Raw genomic sequence first — 21,395 nt, 5'->3', positions numbered from 1 at the left:
CCTGCAGCAATACAAGGTAAAATTACAATAAGGACTCTCCCAATCTATTGATTTCACCATCCTTCTATCCAAAACAATAAATAGCTCTTATTTCACTGCAGACTGCTTTCTTTTTCATCAACTTTTCGGGTTATGATTGTTTTTCCTCACAAAGAATTGGAACTTTCAAGATGGAATCTTTATCAAATGATTCTCTCTTTTTTTTTTTTTTTGTTAGAAAATCAAGCTCCCTTTAGGATAGAAAATTTGCAGCATGCAACATCTCACTGGCAAAGTGGAGTCAAAACCCTGAGATAACTCTCCTCTTTCTCACCACCCCTAAGCCAAGAGGTTTTCACTGGGTTACACTGGCATATTGTGGTGGGAAGGATATTGATAAGCACTGTACATTTTTGGATGGGATACACAGGATTAATTCTTCTGGGCTTTCCAAACTAATTAAAAGCCAAAGAAACATGGAAAGCAATAAAAAGCCAAAGAAACATGATAGAATAATTACATTTACCTCCCTTGTGGAAGATAATAGGCTTTGCTGAAGCTAACCTGACAAAAACTGACATTTCAGACGTGCCCAGCAGGCCTGTGATATTTCTAGAGCACACAAGGATAAGTGATCTGAAAAGAAGAACAGTAATTACTGCATGATTGCAAAATATTCCTTCATTAAGGATCTTCAAGACCTTTACGCTCCAATACTGAAAAGTAGGTAGGAGCATGCTTGACTGTAAGAACACCTAAATCCCCTTAATTTCAATCCCATGAAAGCTCTCCCAAGTTTAAGCTTCCATTTAAATGGTCCTAGATTAAACCTGTGCTTCACATGGAATCAAAACAAGCCCAAATGACTGTGAGTGCATCCCTGATTTATGGGAGTGCTGAAACTCTGAAACCATCTACATCCTGGCCCTGATTCTCAATCAATCATCAATCTTTGGTCCTCACAGATGTCCTTTCAGCCCCCAGTGAGTTGTTCCTGCAGGGAATGGAGTGGTTACATTTAGCTGAATGCCTCACTGCAAAATCTTACCAGGAAAGCAAAGTGAATGTACAGACATTGCATGGGTCTGTGTCCCTTCATGCACATCTGATACCTGCACACACTCATGGGCAAAAATGCAGGTGCAATAACTCAGCAGCATTCAAATCTCTGGCCATGAACTGCTCAGAAATGCCTTGGACTGAAAATCTGTTTTCTGGCTACTTGACCTGCTCCTGCCAGAAGCCAAGAATATATCTGTCCATCTCTGTTGTTCCATGTTTGTGTGGCAGCAGAAAAACCACAAGGAATGTGGGACAGACACAAACAGGGATGGTCCAGGCCATGGCCAGGGCCCAGACAAGGCGGGAGAGCCAGCAGGCAGGCAGGAGCAGTCACTGGCTCACCCAAGAAAATCACACTGGAAAATCTGGCACACCTATGGTTTTCATCTGTCACAGGAGACAAAAACAATCAGCAAGAATAAACAGAAATGGACTTGTTTCCAAAATGGAAAACTGAATCACTGGCTGCCAGGAAGTGGCTGGGCATGGGGATGGGTGCAAGTGTCATTGCAAGGATCTTATCTCTCCATGCTGGAAAATGACTGGCTTATTTAGAAGAAATTGCCAGTTTTCTAGAAAACCTGTTTGTGTCTGCTCTAATCTGTACAATCCTGGGAGAGAAATACTGCTCCTCCTATCTGGCTGATGCTTGGGATTTGTGCATTTTAATTTGTGCCAGATTTCCTCAGAGCACAGGTTTGGTTATGAAATGACATCATTTTCCTTTCTTTGTCTATCAGCCACAGGTTGCTACAAGAAGTGGAGTCTCAGCAGTTTTCTTACCTCTCTTTTATGGATGTCTGAACATTTTCAGTTACTGCAAGGGCAGGGTTTCACAGGTAACTGTGTCAAAGTGCTGCCTACCATGACTGCTCCTGAACATGCATCCCTCACCATGAAGAATATCCCAGTGCTGGTGAGCACTGTGCCATTTACCTGCAGTGAGAAAAGCAGAGGTGGGTTATATACAAGCAGGCTGAGGAGCCTTGCTCTGTGATCCTGCTCCTCCACAAGGGAGTTACAAGCCAGGAAAATATCTACATTTTAAAAATACCTATAATTTTAAATGTATCATTGGCACAGATGAAGTGACATCATTGATTGTTGGTCAGTGGAAGGAGGAAGAGAAACCCCTTCTCAAAGGGGTACAAAACCATGAGCAATGAGGTCACCAGCATCTTCTGTGGATTAGACAAATATAGGAAACCAAGAATCCTGAGAGTAAAACGCTTAGTTCAGCCTTAACGCAGTTTCCTTTCATGTGGGGAAAATTACTGTCACGGGGAAAAGCAGATTTGCCCATGGAGCAAGGGAGAGGTGCTGAGACAGCAGACAGAGGAATAGAAATTACAAATGCTTTTTTTGTTGTTTTCCCTGAAAATGTAAATATCCAAACCAAACTATTCCTTCTTGGAAGGCCTGTTCCAGTGCCTTGAAACTGTAGCAGAAATAGCTCTTGCTCTTCTCCTACAGGAAGAACTCCTTCCCCAGGTTACACATCTCAAGATGTGCCATGGTATTTACTTTTAGAAAGCCAGGTGCTCTCTGAGCAGCCTGGCACTGGTGTATCCTCCCAACATCTTGGGGACAGCCCATGCTGAGAGAACAGAACCTCCACCAAGGAGAGCAACAGCACAGCAAGGTCAGGCTGTCACAACACTGAACCCAGGATACACAAGACTGCAGTGCACAGTTTCCCAAAGCCTGCAGGCACCAGGAAGTTCACATCCCATCAATCTGAAGCATGCATGTCTCCAGGGAATATAAGGCCAGGCTAAATGTGGGAGCCAAGTGTTAAAAAGTGACTTCTGCAAGATGTCAGAGGATGCTGAGTGCTATATGGGGTCACGGGTAAGGGAAACATGAATATCCAGGCCATGGGTGGGACCTGGGGCAGGGCACACCACAGCCAGCTCACTCAGCCCTTGAGGAAGCTTGGATCAGAAATTTAAAACATCTCTGACTTTTGCATTTCGTTCAGCAACACAAGAACAAAATGTGTCCTCCTTCGTTTTCCAAATGTTCTGTGCCTTTCAAGGTTTAGGGTAAGAATCCCCCTTTAGGCACTACCCTTTACCATTTGCCTATACCAGCCTTTACCTCAGCTAGGAGTACGTGTGTTGAAATTAAAACTTCCTTAGAAAAACAACACTTTGCATCAAAGCCTCAGAAAAGACAAAGAAGCTTTGAGGATTCCCCACCTGTGCTGTGAGTGCTGCACACACAGGTGTCTGTGCTTCACCACGGGCAGGATGCTGCCTCCACTAGCACCTGCTTGCTAATGGCTTGGAATACATTTTTGACTAGCAAGAAACCTTGGCTGCTCATATTCCTTAAGGATGCTGTACCAGCTTTGCTTGGCATTTGTTAGCATTAATTATAATTCAGTAGCACGCAGGCGTGTAAGCCTTGGCAGTGTCCTTGCAAGAATTATTTCAGTCACCCTTCTCTGTCTAGACAGATATAAGGGACAACCTGACAGTTCCAAACCTCTTTAGTAGTGAAATATAGTTATTTTTATCTTTTAGTGCAATGCCAGCAGAGATAATCAGAAAAACAAACTTGTTTTTTCCCCCACATCTTTTGTAAACAATGTCTTCTAGTTTGCTTTTTCCTCCCCTTCCTCTACATTAGAGCAGTGGTGTTAATTCCTCTTCTGAGGTGATAAAAAGCCTTTTTTTTTTCCTAAGAACTCAAATCCTCATCTGAATAGAATAGGAACTCCTAGTGACTTTAATTGAGTTAATTGTAAGGGAGAACAATGTATTTGTCCTTTCTAAGGGAACTTCCCGTTTCCTTCTGCCAAGGCTCAGCAAGATTCTGCAGTGACTTTCCTTGGAGATAAAGCTTCCCCTATTTAACCACTGCTTCAAATCCAGTAAGACACAAAATACCTTAATGAATGCAGATGTAAAGTGGTTTTGTATGTCTGCCCTGCCAAGAGACTGGATCTGGATCCTTATGTTCTCAGCTGAGGGTGTGCTGCTGATAGCAACCTGAAATTACACCAGAGACAGCCTTAAAATTGCCTTGTTAACTGGTTTTCATCAGCAAAACCACACTGGCTATCAATGCCCAGATATACATGATCCCACAAGTAAGAATCCTTTACTCAAATTGTGATCCTGATTCACATTTAAGTGTTCATTATCAGTATTTATAAAAGGGTTGTTGCAGTGTGAGGGATCCTCTGATAAACACTCTGGCTTGAAGTTGAGCATGGATTTCACACATTTTGCCTGGCCATAAAATCAAGTGCAGATCTATACAAGCCTGAGACATTTCTGCAGGATTTACAGTGGGGTGAATTTACAGTAAATGAGCAGAAAAGCTGCCTGTAGTTTCTCAGTTATTCCTGTTAACCAGAATTACTTGCTGATTTGAAACACAGCAGCAATGTCTTTGGAATTCAAAGCTCATCTAAAATAAGCCCTCCCAAGAGTCCTTTCTGGTTTAAAAGAAAGGAATGAGGGGGAGAGGTGCCGTGAATGTGCACCCAGGTGGTCACCATGCCCCCAGGCCTGGTGATATCCACCAGAGGAGCAGCAGCTGTGCTGAGGCTGTTGTGCAGGGGGACTCAGGTTTGCTTGGAGTTACCAGCACCAGCTCAGCCCAAACCATGCATGACAGAAGCTCCAGGGCAGCCAGGGCTTCTGGCCTTTGGAGCTCATTTTTATTTCTAACTGTTCCAAGTATGCGTTCAATCCTGTCCATTCTGCAATTCAGGCTGAGGAAATTGTATAAACAGCTCAGTTCAGCTCCAGGATCAAAAAGATACATGAGTCTTACAGGGATTCTTCCTTCTACCTCTTTTAAAACTAAATATTTGTTTCTATTTGTCTGGAAGAGAGACTGAGTAAGCTTGGTTCCTTTCCAAGGATCCAACATGTGGGGTTAAAAAAAGAAGGGGAAACATCCCACTCATCATGAAATAGTCTAAAAAACAACAACAGGAAAAGAAAAAAGCCAATCCCGTAACTTCTGGACTCTGAAAGGCTAAAAAAATCACTGCTGAGCTGAAGAGAGAAGCAAAGTGCTGATACTGCCAGAATTGAGTCAGGTTAGACCCATCAGTCTGCATGTGCCAGCTCCAGATGGCTGCTGGCAGCTCAAGGCTCTCCCCCCACATGTGTGACCATTTTCCTGCTATTTAGTAGTAAACAACATGTTTACAGAATTTGGGCAACCTTTTTTTTTTTTTTTTTAAAAAAAAAAAAAGGAGATTTAATTACCAAATTGGTGTTTCACAATTCCTGTGATGAGAGAGACCTGGCCACCATCAAGGAGCCTGGTGAGCAGGGAAGGCATTCCGGGATTCGATTGCTCATGTGTTATGGTTGAATGAATAAATATATCCCATCTTATTTTCAAATCTGGCATTTGTGGACTGATCCCTGAAGTAGCTGCTTAGTCAGGTGAAGCATCATGGGACTCATGGTTAAACCACAAAACACTTTTTTTCCTGCCTAACTATTTTAGCTGACTGAGAAACACAGTTTCGTAATATGTTTTTTTAACCAAAGGTGTCCTCAAGCCTCACAAAGACACTGCAAGAGTTTCAGGAGTCTTCATGCCTCCAAAATAAGTGCTTTGGTGTTCACCTTTTTTCACAAAATCTGATTTTTAGAATGGGATGATTTTAGAAATCTCTTTTTGTGGACATATGAGGAGGTTGAAGCTTCACAAACTGTGTCATGGCCCTCTGGGGTACAATGGGTTTAAACAAATATTTACACCATGCTGCAATGTAAGCAGCAGGGATGCACAAGGAGCCCAGTCCAGCCTAGAAATCAGCTCTTTTCTAAGCAGCACTGCCAATCTCAGTGGGTACAGACACAGACACAGACCCAGGTACTCCAGCCTGGAAACCTTTTTTGGCTTGAAATCAGGGAGGAGATCATGCAAGGCAGACAGACCTGAATTTTACCTGTGAGAAAGAGAAAGGAGGTGCTGGGGTAAGAAAAAGACCCCATGGGTTTGCTGCCCAGCCAGGGCACAGCAGGGCTCAGCCCTGTTGGGTGGAAGAGCCACTCACCAGTTCCATGTGCTGGGCACTGTCCCTGTCCCCTGCTGGGACACCTGCCACAACCTGGACACAGCTTCCCTGGGATGGCAGGGGGTGACACACAGCCAGTGTCCCCTGGGATGGCAGGGGGTGACACACAGCCACTGTCCCCTGGGATAACAGAGGGTCACACACAGCCAGTGTCCCCTGGGATAACAGAGGGTGACACACAGCCAGTGTCCCCTGGGATAACAGAGGGTGACACACAGCCAGTGTCCCCTGGGAAGGCAGAGGGTCACACACAGCCAGTGTCCCCTGGGATAACAGAGGGTGACACACAGCCAGTCTCCTCTGCTGGCAAAAAGGGCAGGCAGGGGCAAAGGGAAAAAATGCACTTAAGGGCTTAAGTACAGAGAGATGGTCTGCAGCCAAGAGTACAGACTTCAGGGGAAAACAAAGAAATGTCCTCTGAGGTTCTCTTTCTGCTCTAAAAAAAACCACGACAAATCCTCCAAGCCAAAGAAAATCAGATTTTTTTTTGCTTTGTCTGGAAACAACGGCTGCTTATTACAGAGGTCTGATCCAGGGACCCCAGGTGACCTCTGAGAACTTTGAGTCAGGTGCCAGCATGGCTTAAAACCCGGGATTTTCTCTTCCTTGCCCTGTAAGGCTGAGGTACAGCCAGTCACATACCCGCTCTGTCTCAGTGCTGCAGGAGAGGGAACCAGCATCCAGCAGACATTTCTCCTGGGGCACAGATTCAGGAATTAGAAAAGTAATCTCCAACTTGAACCAGAGCCACAGCCTAAAGAGACCTGCTTCCTCCACTTTACAGTGAAGTTTATTATTATGGTTTCCATTTTCTCCCTGGCTGTTTCTTCAATGTCAGTTTAGAATAAATAAGGATAAAGTTAAATCATCTTTTAACTCCTGTTTCCCCAAATTTCGGCTTACGCATTTACAATAAAATTGCCCCTATGTCTTTCCTTCATCCTGTGGTTCCTATTTCCACCCTCTTTCAGATAAAAAAAAGGCTCCAAACTAGAAACCTTTGGTACAAGCCTCAGAGGCAAAGCTACAGAAACACCAAGATAATCAGCTTTTTGGGGTTTTGGGGTTTTTTCTCCTTTTTCCCCTCTTAAGTGGCTCAGCATGTAACACCAAGGTGCCTGAACCATGGTTTGCTTTCCTTGTGTCACCAAAACCTTCCAAGATTTAAATGTGTTCTTTGAGCTATCTGCATTCCTGGTAAAAATGGAAAATATAAATTTGGCTTAGAGAAAGGAAGCACCACCTTCATCATCTGCCTCTCTGCATTCTGCAAAGCTCAGAATTTTTCCAGAGGATTCCCTGAAGTGACCCACCACCCATCCCTGCCTGCAGAGCAATAAATGAGGGGAAACCAGTTCATTGTGCTGAAATCAGGGGTCTGCATGCCTGCACCTTTACTCTGTTTTACACATGGACAGCAATAAAGGAAAGCTATTTTGGCCTTTTTCTGTTTTTTTCATCAAAACAAAACAAAGCTATCTACAGGATGGGAGAGGAGACAGGCTGTTCTAAAATAATAAATCAAAGCTACACAAAGACCCATCAGCTTAAGCCAGATACTGCCCTCTAGATTTTAACCAGCTCCAGCTGTGTCATAACACAGCACAGCTCAAAAAGGGATATATTTTCAGATGATCTGGCCTCTGACTAGAGGAAATGAAAGAAATGCACCAGAGCCATATTCATGGAATATTTTTAGGATGGAGTCCCAGGACATTTGGCTGTTACATAAGGGTGATTTGCATTGCTTTAGCACATTTCACCCCCTGAAGTCAGCGTCACAAAAAGAGCTCGTCACTCCCCCAGATGCTGGGAACCAGCTTTGGTGCTGTGCTACACTGGCTGCCACCCCCTGAGGAAGGAGAAGGGCATTAGGAAAGGAAACTAGAGGGTGAGAGAATTTTAAAGAATGGAAAAAACCCACAGCTGTGACCATCCTGAGCTGCCAGGTCATTTGGGAATAGGAGTGCTACAGTCCAGGGTGCAGGTGAGGAGGCTGAAGGAAGCAATGAAATCAATCACACCAGCATTGAGAAGATCAAATGAAAAACACCTCATCCGGAATTTGTGGAGGAAGAGATGGAAATAAACACTGTCCCACCACAAAGGGCTTGGGAAGAGCTGAGAGAAAGCAAAGGTTTTAGAACTTATCCTCTATGTAAACATTAGAAAGATTGAGGAGGTTATTTTCTCTTTAAATTAGTGGTATTTAACAGTTTCCTATTCAGTTCTGCCCTTCAGTTCTGTTTCTTCTGCTTGCACAAAACCCACAGTGAACCCAGGAGCAACAATCGGGCATGGGCTGGATGGAGCATGGAGTCCAAAGTGAAATGGATGCATGTGTATCTTCATCTGCCCTGGCCAGAAATGGAAACACTGAATTCATGGGAGACCCCAAACTACAAATTCAAAGCAATCTCAGAGCCCTGCCTGAAGGCTGGGGGAACATACACAGCTTTAGATGCTTTTGTGCTTAAAAACCAGCACAAACAAAGGACACAAACACACTTAAAACACAAGGGATAGAAATCAGACTTGATAAATAAAATGCCAGCAGAACATTTTATTTATCACCCAGGACCAGTTTTTGGTCTTCTACCTTCATTCTTAGGAGTTCCTTGCAAGAAAAACAAATTAAAATATTTTTAGGTAGAAAGTCTAACTTTCCAGTTTAAATAAAAGTCATACTAAAATGTGTAGAAAACGAACCTAAGCTATTTAAAGTATTTGCACCCCAAAACTAAGTAATTGTGTTCACAACCTTCTCTAGTGCAAAGGTTCATTTCATTTTATAGATAAGGAACATTCTTTTTTTTTTTTCATTCATGTTCCAAATCAGGCCAACATTTTTTATGTTTTTACCAAAAAATTTGGAGTTTGAAGGAGGAATCCTTAATATAACACACAAAAAGCCAGTGTTTAGTGGGTCCCAACTATTTCAAACATTACTTTGAAAATTTTTGAGGATCTGCTGACACCAGACTGTATAAAACCTTTTCTGCCCCTCTGTTACTGTCATTCAACAATCCCCACAGTGCACTTCATGCATTTTTACCGTTGAGTTTATCCTGCTTATTTTCTTTTGGAAATGGATGGATGAAACAAACCCAAGAAGTCTTTGGGATTTTTTTTTTCACCAAGATATTGGCATTTGCAGTTCTGGCTCTTTCAGGTAAAGCAAAAACCTCAGACAAAGTGTTGAGAAAGTTCTGTTTTGGCAATGAGCAGCCTTCCTGGGATAAGCAAAAGCATTAAAAGGACAAGGGAAAGGCAAAAAAGCAGGAGATGTTTCCTGTTCTGTAACATGTGGCAGATAGAGATCTGCACGTACACACATCCATACCTCATTTACAGCCCTCAGAACACTCCTCCAGTTCAACCCTGAACTCTCAGGAGCAAAGACACCAGAGAAATGTGATCAGAAATGTGATCAAGCAGCAAAGCAAGGGAGACTGCCCTGAGTGGGGGGATGTAAAGCCAGTCACGTAACTTGGAGATGAGATTTGGCTGGAATAAAGACACAAAAAGTGCAAGTCTGGGGCTCTGACTGCCTGGGAGAGGATGAATAACACTTGTTCAATGTTGTGAGCAGCACACAATATTGGCTACATCAGGTGCAGTGTGAGTCCTGGGCAAATGGGTTTCATCCATTTGGGGTTTCTGGTTATCCTGGAGTTCAATCCTGGCTGTATTTTAGTAAAGGGGACCTCTAAGCTGATGAATGTTTTTCTAGAAAACGGCCCCAGCATGTTTATTGACGTGGTGTGTCACACAGCTGATGAACATGGAAGGGCACAGTCCAAATCCTGACCTCACTGATGAAAATCTGGGGTAAACTAACGAGGGAATGCCATGGAGTACAACTGAAAATTACATCTTTTTTTCCTTGGGCTTGAAAAAACAAGAGAGTTCCATCCAGTGAGTCAGTCTCCCCCAACTGTTATTACTCCTATTTAAAAACAACCCCTCTGACATTTTGGTCAACATCTACGTGAGCTGAACTTTCAAAGGGAGTGAGAGAATTGGGAATTTCAAACTTTCTTGTTCATAATATGGGAACTAAAGAGAAATCCCCACATGCTGCTTTGGTAAGTTTGTCTCTCACAGACTGAAGTTTAAACTTCAAAGGACCATAGAAAACGCACAGCCCCTGTTTGGCCTCCAAACCCATCCCAAGAATAAATCACAGGAGGTCAGTGCTTCTTGCTCTCACTCAGGATACAGCTGGTTTTTCTCTCACAAAAGTTCTCCCAACAACTTGCCCAGCACTTGGCAGAATCTCCTCTGGCACAAAACCTGCTTTCAGGACAGGCACCTCATCCTCAGCCTGGCGAGGAAGGAGGAGTGAGAGCTGCCCACACATCTCCCTGGTGCTGGGAGGAGCAGGGCAAGGGCTGAAGGGACCTGCCCATGGCTCTGCCCCTTTCTCCCTGCTCAAGCTGTTTTCCTTAAGCCCCCATTCCCCACCAGCTCCCTGCAGCTGTCACTCACTCCTCTTTCCTTAGATTTTGGCTTTTTTTTTTTTTTTTTAAGTTTTCTGCCTTCAGCTCAAGCCCAGTAAACACATGCAACCCTCACAATGGTAAATATAGATATTGAATGAACACCCAGCCAATTTTCCCAGGGCCTTGTTAGCCTCTTCTGGAGGACTCCTTTTTGCAGGGATTGTAGCAATTCAGGTGGGTGTTTAAGTAACTAGAGTCAGGTGTATTGGGATTTAAATGCCTTTCCTAAATACTGCTATTTAGGAAATGCTATTAAAAATTCAAAACCATAGGCCATATCTTAATACAAATTAATTTTTTTTTTTATCCACATCTCCTTAGGCAAAAAGAATGGATTTTGGTTTTGTGAAGCTCCACAAATTACAGGAGGGATCCTGCCCTGAGGTACAGATCTGCTGATCCTCATGAAACCAAGGTCTGACTCAGACAGCTTTTGGCTTGCAGACAAATGTATTCAAGCAAAAATAAGAACTTCCTGCATTTAAGCACAGTACATCATTTTATCATCTCTGTTCCCACCCTACATGTTTCATGGAGGAATCCCATGCCAGTTCAGTTCCTATCTCTTTAAAGTCTTCCCAAGCTCTCTATCACAGGCTATTGTTTATTTTGCATTTTCCTGCTGCTGTGCCTTGGATGCACATCAGATGCTCCCTCAAGACCCCCAAGCCCCACTCCCTGGGCCAGGAGAAGGGTGAAAGCAGGGAAAACCCCTCAGGTTTCATAAGCCAGGCTGCAAAGTGCCAAGCAGCCTGGTTTGCCACAGCACCTGGGGCTGTCGGATGCTCAGATTGCTCTAAGTCCTGCTGTAATGTGACCATCTCAGGAAGGATGTGTCTCCTCAGAGTCACCTTGGTAATCCCTTGGTAATTCAGAGGGCAGAGACCAGCAAGGGAGCAGGCAAGGAGGGAAAATCTCAGGGCTTTAGGATCACTTGGAGATGGCAATGCCAGCACAGGCTTCACCCAACTGCACTGAGTGCTGCAATCTGCAGCCTGGTGTTCTGGCAAGTGCTCTAGCTTCTTTCCAATTATAAAAACAAATGTATATAAATCTTGTGGCTTTCATACATGGGTTGATCTGTGGGTAGTTTAAGGGATTTAAATAGGCAGGAGAGAATTCAAATAGATCTGCTGACTTCTGTGTTGTGAGGATGATTAACTCTGAATCACAGATGTTATCAGGAGGGGCAGGTTATGAAACCCAAGTAGCACTTTACTTTACTATTATTATTGGAAGTAGTGGTGGTGTTCCTTGTATTGCATCCAGATCTAGGGGATGGAGGGGTCAGAACTCGTGCATGTACAAGAACAAGAAAGCATTCACAGCTTTAAACTGTGAGCTCTGCTTTGAAATACTAATTATGCCTTCCTGAGCATTTATCAATCTGGGAAGCAAGAGGAAAAGCTAATCTGAAAAAGAAACAATTTAGGAAATATCTCTAAACTGGGCAAGACTGCAACAAGCACATTCTAGCCTTGTCTTGTTATCTTTGTTTTTCTCCAGACGTTATCACTGCTAAGGAATTTAATCGCAAAAATGACAAGTAGCTGAAAGTATGAATCAGACTGGCACTGAATAATCAGCCATAGGAAAAGATCTACCTACACAGCCTTGGCAAATACAAATATAATGAGTCCCCCAGAGCCTGAGTGCAGACTTGGGCTGTGGAAGTTTCCCTGCACTGAAATCTCCATCTCTGGATGGGTTGCAGCCTCCTGGAGGCTTTGTGTCACCCAAAGTCAAAAAGGTCCAGGATATTTAAAGAAAAGCTAAGACACAAGCTCATTCTGGGCTCTTGAATTTTCAGACAATAAAGATTGTTCACTGGTGAACATGATAACAAGCCCCTGCACAGGTTTTTAGCCCATGAAATAGAGGAGCTGAGCAGTGAACCTGTGCCCATCCCTGCACAAACAGCACAGCAGGAACAGGCTGAACACGTGCCTGGGCACTCACATGGGCATCTGCCCTCTTGTTTGCTGTTGACACAAAATTTGTCCCTCCCCTCCCTGATTTCTTTTATGAGTCTCTCTTAAGGATCCAACTGCTTCATCAAGAGCACTGTGCACCTCACTGTACACCTCCAGGCACTTTTCCCTGGATTCTCCCTGTCAAACCACAGCAGAGAGCCCCAACAAGGGAGAACCCTTCCCTCTGAGCCTCAGCAGAGCACGTGTGAAGGTATTTCCCTGTTCTCATTAAAAGCAAGGAATGCTTCATCCAACTGCCACTGCTTTCAGGCTGCCCCAACAACATGACTTATTACACTATACTTCAGATATGTGCTTTGAGGAGATATAATTCTTATCTTTAGATGTGCTGATAGCACAAGGAAGCCTGGCTGACTTACTGAACAGCCCTGTGCCTTTGATAATAGTATTTGCCTTTGCTTAGAAAATTTGCACAGGCACAATGCCTGGGTCATTAAATAGAAGGATTAAATTTCTGACTTTGATTGCTGTATGAAATACCAATCTTTGCACTGCTCTCTAGCACCCAAAAGAAGGCACAACCAATTAATGTTTTGCATCCTCTCCTCCAGGCTTACCAGTCTCTCCTCCATCTTGTAACAAGCCTGATGTTCTCTATGGACCTTTGTGCTTCAGGACAATAATTTTGAGGAAAGCCCTTAATAAGTCTTACAGATAATTCTCAATCTTCTGTGAAGCGGAAAAAAATACCAACACCCCCCTCCCACCAAAAAAAACCTCACAGCCAACACTGCCCCCCAAAATTAAAAAAAAAAAAAAAAAAAAAAAAAAAAAAGAAAGCAAACCAAATCAACCACCCAAGTAAAGGAAAAATACAAACAGCTTGGAGAGGGTGGAGTCATGGAAACCACTCCAACAAAAAGACAAAACCCTTGGAGATCTGAAGCCGCATAAAGGTTTTGCAGACACTTTTTCTGCCCTGAAAGAAACCCCCAGCAGATCTGGACTGATTCTGGAGCACACTTCATTGCTGGGCATTAAAATTCCAGCCTGTGCTCTCCTGTTCACTTGCCAAAACACTCAGAGTTCCTTGCCCTGCACATCCCTTTGCAGAAGCATCAATGCCCATCCTCCTGCTCATCCTCACACGGAAACTCCCAGGCATGAGACAGACAACTCTTATCTGCAGCTTCATCAGGAATTTCTGCTGAGCCTGCAATGTTCCCCAGCAGCCTGAAAACACAACCTGCAGGTCTCCACCAGGGCTTTGTGTTTGCCCATCAGTCAGTGAGAGACAGATTCCTCTGAGAGACATAAACCAGTCCCTCTCTCCCTGGGAACAACACTGGCAGGCATGGAGCAACCTCTCTGCAGCGTGTGGAGACACTGGAATTCTAGTTTGATGGAGGTGAAGAAAGTGCAGGATCACTCTAAAGTTGGTTTGAATCACTCTAAAGTTGGTTTGAATCAGTGGGAGTGAGGCACAAGTACTGCAGGGGGGAGGGAAGGAAGGAATTTAGGAAGGAAGGAATTTAGGAAGGAATTTAGGAAGGAAGAAATTTAGGAAGGAATTTAGGAAGGAAGGAATTTAGGAATTTAGGAAGGAATTTAGGAAGGAAGGAATTTAGGAAGGAAGGAATTTAGGAAGGAATTTAGAAATTTAGGAACTTAGGAATTTAGGAAGGAAGGAAGGAATTTAGGAAGGAATTTAGGAATTCAGGAATTCAGGAATTCAGGAAGGAAGGAAGGGTGGGCACAACAGAAGGATTAAGATAAGGTTCTGCTGGCTATGCTGTAGCTGGTGTCCTCCTCCTGATCAAACCCACCCCAGCAGTGGCTCTGAGCTCACTGGACGAGATTCCCAGCTCTCAGTGCTGCCAATTTCAGCTGAGTCATGTGAATTCATCCCCAGCAGCTCCTGCCCACCCCAGGAATCTGGGTGTTCCAGCCTTCCAACAGATGTCTGCACTGGCACAAGATCTGCTGGGTCTTTCTGCCATGCCTCAGATGCAGGGAAAGTGTTAATCATGCAAGTATCCAACATTTATGAAATCCAAATCCTGGTACATATCTTAAATAAATTAAATAAATAATTAATTAAATAAATTCCTTTTTTCCCCCTCTGGCCTTCCTTTAGCCAGCCCAGTGCAGATCACTTTGGAAGTGTGAGGGCAGCCTGCAAAGGCAGCATCCTGGACACAGCCATCCATCAGCTTACAGTGACAGGACTGAAAACACTTGAACTGATCACTCAGGTTATTTCTGAAATTATTAACCCTAGAAGATTGCTGTTAAAGTTCATCCAAATGTGATTTCATTTGCATCTCATGTTTGGCACTGATGCTACTATTTTAAGAGAACATTTTTTGGAGGTTATGCAGTATTTTGAATTTTAAAAGAACAGATAAAACATCAAGCCACTTGAGACAGGTAAAAGTCTGGTTTTCTATCTCTGATTACTCTGGGCTCCACAATCTGAGATTTCTTTCATTCCAGAAATCATTGTAATACAATTCTTAGTAGGGGTCATACATGAAATTGCTTAGGCAGGCACTTACTTTCCTTCAAACTCCAAAACCCACTTTTTCTCCTTAATTCCTTCACCCTTCCACAGAAATCTCATTTTTCAATATTTTTCCATGCAGTCTGGAGATTTCACTGTTGCATCAGCCTTAAGTCTCACACCAGTGAGCATCCAACATACTTGAGGTGAAGACAGAGCAGCCACTCAATTCATTCCCAATTATTTCTTAGGAAGATGCCCCAAATGAAATAAAGTCAAATTGTGGTTTTCCTTTGTTACAGTTTATTTCTTGCTTGTGATTCTTCAAAACAGCTACCTTGCCAACAATTTCTGGATCAGAAAACTCTACAAACCTTTGCCCAGCTCAAATAACTGGTTTCGTACAAGACAAAAGGAACCATAACCACATTGTGGTTTTCAATAGTAAAATGTAGTTAAATGCATGCTTGAACAAGAGCTAAGGCTGAACTTTACCAAAGCCCTGCCTTCAAATTTAAATTCATGCCTGAAGATTGTGGGCCAAAGCTTTGGCAAGTGTGAGCTGGCCATCAGTGACCTGGCAGAGGATTTAGCTCTGCAATTGCAAGGAGAGAGCTCACCATTTAAGACAGATAATAATTGCAAAACTCAGGTTGTCCATGAGCAATTAATAGCTTTTCCTCTTCCTTAAAGTGCACAAAGATGTATTAATACAGATGAAAGTGATTTAATTCTGACAATTGCCCTGTGACAGGAGCGTCCAGACACTGATCATGCAGGATCACTCATGGCGCTACAGCTACTACAGGTTTAAATCAAGAGCCCCAGGTGTGTGTCACTCTGGAATGGGCATGGATAAAGAGGAAACACTGCCCTTCCCAGGTGCATTCCCATGGCCCTTCATAATGGCATCAAAGGACAAGATCTTTAGATTTTTTTCACTCCAAAGTTCAGGGGAACTTAACAGAGCTCAAGCTTTGGCCAAAGCTCTCCTACCCCAAGCCCCAGCAGGGACACTCTGCCAGAGGAGCAGTGATGGGTGTGGGGTTTGCATCATACTGGAGGGACCTGGGAGCCCTCCAGGGTTTCCAGCAGAACGTGCTGCTTCACATCCCCAGTGCCTCTGCTTTTTTCATGCCAACTATCTCAAACCTGCTCTGGCAACCTGAGCCTCTGTTGTGTGTAATCAGGTCAGGTTTCACTTGCAAACCTCTGGTTCTTTACCACAGTGTGTTTTTAACAATAACTGAGGGCTCAGACAAGCTGCAGAAGCCAAGGTGATGGCCAGGCTTTTTGTGGTGCTCATCCCTTGCATCATCTCCTCTGTGCTCCATGGCAATGCCCACCCCTGCTGATCTCTCTCCTAACTGGAACCAGTGCAAAGCACAAGTGATTTCACTAAAGTAAGAACAGCACTAAAAACCATAAATGAAATCAAGCAAAATGAAGAAAATTGCAAGGGAAAAAGCAGCATCTAAAATGGATATTCCTCATCTTTATACAATGCTAAGAAAAGAAAACATGGGAAATAAATACTGCACAGCCTGCAATCTTGCTGTGCTGAGATCTAACATTTTAAACCTTTAGTAAGAAAAACACAATAATTCCAGTGCTGTTTGGATTACAGAAGATGCAAAGTTTTGTGCACATTCTGATGCATTTCTGCACTTTATATATATGGGAGATAAATTATGTGAGCAGTGACTAGTACAAATAAATGAACCAGAGCCAGAGCTCTTCTGGAGGGATTTCAGGGACAGCAGGCCAGGACTGACTTGGATTCTATTTCAAAACTTTCTGGAAAGAGAAACCTCTCTGCACATCAGAAAAGCTGGACTAGAGTGAAAGCAGAAGCATCTCTGTGCATCAGTTAGTGTCAAACTATAAAACGTTGCTTCCACATGCTCAGAAATTGCTGAGACCATCAAAAGATCACTTATGAATATTTTGAGAAAATAATAAAACTTTGCAAAACAGAACATTTTCTATCAACAGAGGGCAGTACCTGTTGAAGTTGTTGGGGTCCAGGATGACATTTTCTGCCATTCCAGTGGAGGATTTAATCGTGCTGGAGCAGGACAACAGGCTGGCACTGCTGGCACTCCCTGCAGCCACACGGGATGGGAAGGGAATGCTGCTCTGGCAGGGGACAAGGTCAGGATCCTGGGGCATCTGGCCTGGATGTAAAGCTGAGAGTGAAAGGAAAATGACAAACACATCCAGTAAACCAGCCAGGCACAGCCTAACATGTGCATTTGATCATCGCTGCCTGTAAATGGTTTCTGCCAATGAGGAGTTCAGAACATTTGGAAAGTCACTGAAATGTTTCCAGTTCAAGTAAAAAGGTAAACCAGAAATAGCATCTGCAGCCATCCACGGGGACACCATGAAGTGAGATATGAGATGTACAGTGCCATAAAAATGTTCACTATTCAAAATCTGTAGGGAGAAGGGTAATCAAGGAAGCATCACAAAGTAACTCTTTTTTTTATGAATTCGAATAACTGCACTTTAAAACAGACTTATTCCATTGAAAATACAGAAAACTGAAGTTATTTCAATGGGCTTTGGACTAGACCCAGTTATCTAATAGAATCCACATCTTTGCTCTCAAGTAGCAGACTAGGCTGAAATTCTGGGGGCTAAAACTTGATGTCCTGACTGTATGACTTTATAGACTAAATACCAAAGTCCAAGGCTTCAGCAAAGCTCTTCTTGCAGAGACCAAGAGCTGCTTCTGACCTGTAGCTCAACTCTACAGAAAAATTACAAATCCACACTCCAGCTTTGTGCTTTTTCTGCCCTACCATTACTCAAAGGCAAATTTCTGTGGCAAACATTGCTTTTAAGGCTGAATTTATGACACTGCCCTGCTTTCCCCCACGTGAAATTCCAGTGCAAAAGGAGGATGCACAGCTAGTCATACAAAATCTGTCCCTGCACGCAGGGCTGTTTCAGGCAGCTTGTCATCTTCCCTGAAGGGTTTCAGATGCACAAAGGACAGATGAGGACATCTATAATCCTGCTGCCTTCACTCTCCTACAGTGTAGAATGACACTCTTTGCATCAAGAACTTGAAACATCCAACATTGAAATCCATGGTAGCTCACAAATGTCTAAGCTTCCACATGAGCACCCATCCATCAAAATTATTTTTAAACTGAATTTGTGCCTTTGAGGTAGATCTAAATGGAAGCAGTATTTTTTAATCAGATTTTGATTTCTCAAGGATACAAGTGCAGCCAAGACTAGCAGAGAGGTTAAGATTCCATCTATCAGGATATCTGCCTGCTAATGCAGGGCACTCACATCTCCAGATCTGCTTATCCTCCTCTTGTCTGCAGAAACTGAAAGCTCTGCAAAACCAGACTATCTCTCATTGGTTTGTATGTGAGTTTATTTTAGTTATGGATTCAAGTGAGTTCAGTCCTGGTTCCAGTTTCATGCTCAGAAGGATCTTGCCTGCTCCTGTGTTGATTTTGAGCTCTTAAGGATCTCCAATAGATGGACCACATTTGCCTACCCCTCCTCCCATCCCTGGATCCAGCAGCCTCGTGCTGAATGCTTAAATTAAACATTTGGGTCTCATGCCAAAGGAACAGTCCAAAAGTGGTTGTGAAAGTTTCTCAGATATTCAGTCCACTCCTCCTCTCACACCCTTACACTCCAATGATGAGAAGCTATTCTGAGTGGTGTCTGCAGATACTGGAAGATTAAAGTGGATCCCAGAATGACATTAACATAAATTTTTCATGATGCCTGAAACTATTGATCAAGTAATTCACTCCAAACAACATCTCTGGGCAGTAATGCATTTCCTCATTCTTGATGGATCAAGAAAGACTAAATTATTTTACAGTCTGATAAAAAAAGCCTTTTTATCTATGAAACCAAGAAGAAAAATCTATTTTGCATTCACATTCAAACCATGGTTGGAAAGCCAATAAAACACAACACAATACCCCTCATTTCAATCTCACTTGGCTCCATCAGGATGAGGTTGGAGCAGGGGCTCCATCAGATACATTCAGACCTGAAGTCCCATCAGTGTATTAATTGTTCTCACTCCAAACAGCATTTTCTAATGAAAACCAGTTGGAATGAACACTTATATTGCACTCACTACAAAATTAAATGCACCAATGAAAAGCCAAGAAAGGAAGGAGATGCACTCAATGGGTCCCAAAGATTCCTAGATTACAGGTTACCAAGAAGAAAAGATTCCTATGTGCTTTAAGCTATTTGTGTAAAGATTAAAAAAAAATGGAGTGAGAGAGCTATGCATGGCTTAAGCTGCTTGCTATTATGAATGAGCCCAAAGGAAGTGCTGGAATAGTTTACAGAATGCTTCAATAAGATGATGAGGAAAGGAGGTCAGAGATTTATTGGTAGCACTTTCCTCCAGTCACAGGACCAAGTCACAGGTCTGACATTAAGGATAATGATCACAGATGTTTGGAGAATGAAATGGTCATAACTGGAACAAAGAAAATGCCACATAGGCATTATAGAAACATTGCAAATTTACTTGTAAATGACTTGTAGAGTGTCATTTGGTGTCCTGCAGTGACAGTGGCCACTGAGTGAATGCTCTCCAGAAGTACAAAACAGCAAGAGTGTGATTTTCAGTCCCATACTGTTTTGCCCTTGTGGAGCACCAAGTCAACAGGAATGGAAAATTCATCCTCGTTCTAGAATGAAAAATCCACCTTCCTTAGAACCACCTCCATAATTTTTGGTTACTTCTATCAAATTTTTTAAAAGCAAATAGGTCACAAAGAGACTTTAAAATAAGAGAAATGGTGACAGATTAATGTGGTAGGAGAAGAAGAGCTGGTTAAAACATTATAAAATGTGAGCCTTCTAATTACTTGGGTGGTATAATGGACATAGTTGTCATTTTAGCTGCTCGACACTTCATGCTGAAGAGATGTGTCAGATTCACCCATGCTTACATGGCAATTTTCCCAAGTAGATTGTGAAACTGAGAAAATAAGTTCTTTACAATTCAGGGGGATCTGCTATTCAGCTGGAGAGCGAGTATGAAGATAAGCAGCATGCTAAGTATTGGAATGACAATCTTGATTTCTGAGAAAAGGTTTTCTTGCTTTCTTGTTTCATTACTCTTGCTTTTGTCCTGTCATGCTGTCAGCTGTCATGTTGGGGCAAAAAACCTTAAAAATGAGAAGATCAAAACATACCTTCTCCCTTCTCCCTTTCTGGTTGACTGACTGCTCAAAAAATGTTAACATCTCAGGGAAAAACATTTTCTCGATGAAATTTCCAAGTGAAGGCTTTAAAATTCTTACAGAAAGAAAAAAAAATGTAGCTTTCTTTCTCTAAGACATGCTGGGATGTCACTGGCATCAGGAAAACTACTTTGATTTTCAACTGATGTGCATCAGAGATCCAAACTAAACCTCTTTATCCAAATAGAGACACCAAGAACTGAAAAACATCTCACAGGCTTTTCCTTCTTCCCAGTGTGATAATCCTCAAGCACCACAGATATCCTGGGACAGATATCCTGCAGTTTCCTGTGGCTGGAAAGCCACTGCTCACCTCACTGCCTGCTGCATCTCTTGCTTGCTTTACATTTAAGAGCATCAGTACCAAAGGCAGGCACAGAGGCACTGAGCCCACAGAACCAGCTGAAGATGTGAAAGCCAGAGAGGAAGGATCAGCACAAGTGCAAACATTCACTGCAAGAACAGAGTTAACAAAAATGGAATCATTTCTACTTCAGCCAACAGCAATGGAGTGACTGAGTGAACAGGTGTAAAATCAACAGCATTTCCTACAGTATTTTAGAATTGCAAGGCATCAATTATTTTTTTTTTTAATTCAGAACTGGCACTAATTTGGCTGTGTGGCAGCCTCTTATGACTGTCTAACACCTTTTTAAGCTTCTTAAAGAAAACAGCACATACTGCCAAAAACTCTGCTTATTTTAATAAAGACTAATACCAAGAAAGAGAAGTTTCAGCCTCCCTGATGTGCTGCTGTGAAACCAGCAGGCAAACAGTGAATGCACAGTTTCAACTGCCCAGGCGGAACCAAGGCACTTGTCTTACAATTTATATAAAAATCAGAAAAGGTTTAGGAGTCTCATTTACATTGTAACAAGTACTGCAGGTGTCAAGGAGTCTCCAGTTGTGTGCCACTGGAAATCTCACACACCTGCATGGGGAGAACTATGAAGACTCTCTCTACATTTTTCTTTCTTTATTGGCCTTTACAACAGCTGGGAATCAGGTTAATGGGATGAAGTCTGAGTGACTCAGAGACTGCCAGAAGATGTGGTGCTGACAGCTCTTGTGATTCCCCTGTGACTTCCCCTCTATTTAGTGTTCCTC

At 42.9% G+C, this 21,395-nt stretch overlaps 1 protein-coding gene across 1 annotated transcript in view; it reads right to left on the bottom strand.

Annotated features, from left to right (window-relative positions):
• CEMIP (cell migration inducing hyaluronidase 1) overlaps window positions 1-21,395 on the bottom strand; it is an 89,136-nt gene that overhangs the window by 59,475 nt on the left and 8,266 nt on the right. The window contains exons 4-7 of the mRNA XM_054272701.1: window positions 17,045-17,228; window positions 3,936-4,037; window positions 1,825-1,977; window positions 506-615 (exon numbers count right to left, since the gene is read on the bottom strand). The gene's annotated coding sequence lies outside the window, so the exon portion shown is untranslated. The remainder of the gene's footprint in view (window positions 1-505; window positions 616-1,824; window positions 1,978-3,935; window positions 4,038-17,044; window positions 17,229-21,395) is intronic.

Source organism: Melozone crissalis, unplaced genomic scaffold, assembly GCF_028551555.1.
Source record: "Melozone crissalis strain CALT ecotype California unplaced genomic scaffold, PUWL_Pcris_2 ptg000014l_1, whole genome shotgun sequence".
Classification (NCBI taxonomy): Eukaryota; Metazoa; Chordata; class Aves; order Passeriformes; family Passerellidae; genus Melozone; species Melozone crissalis.
This window is presented reverse-complemented; position numbering and strand designations above follow the sequence as displayed.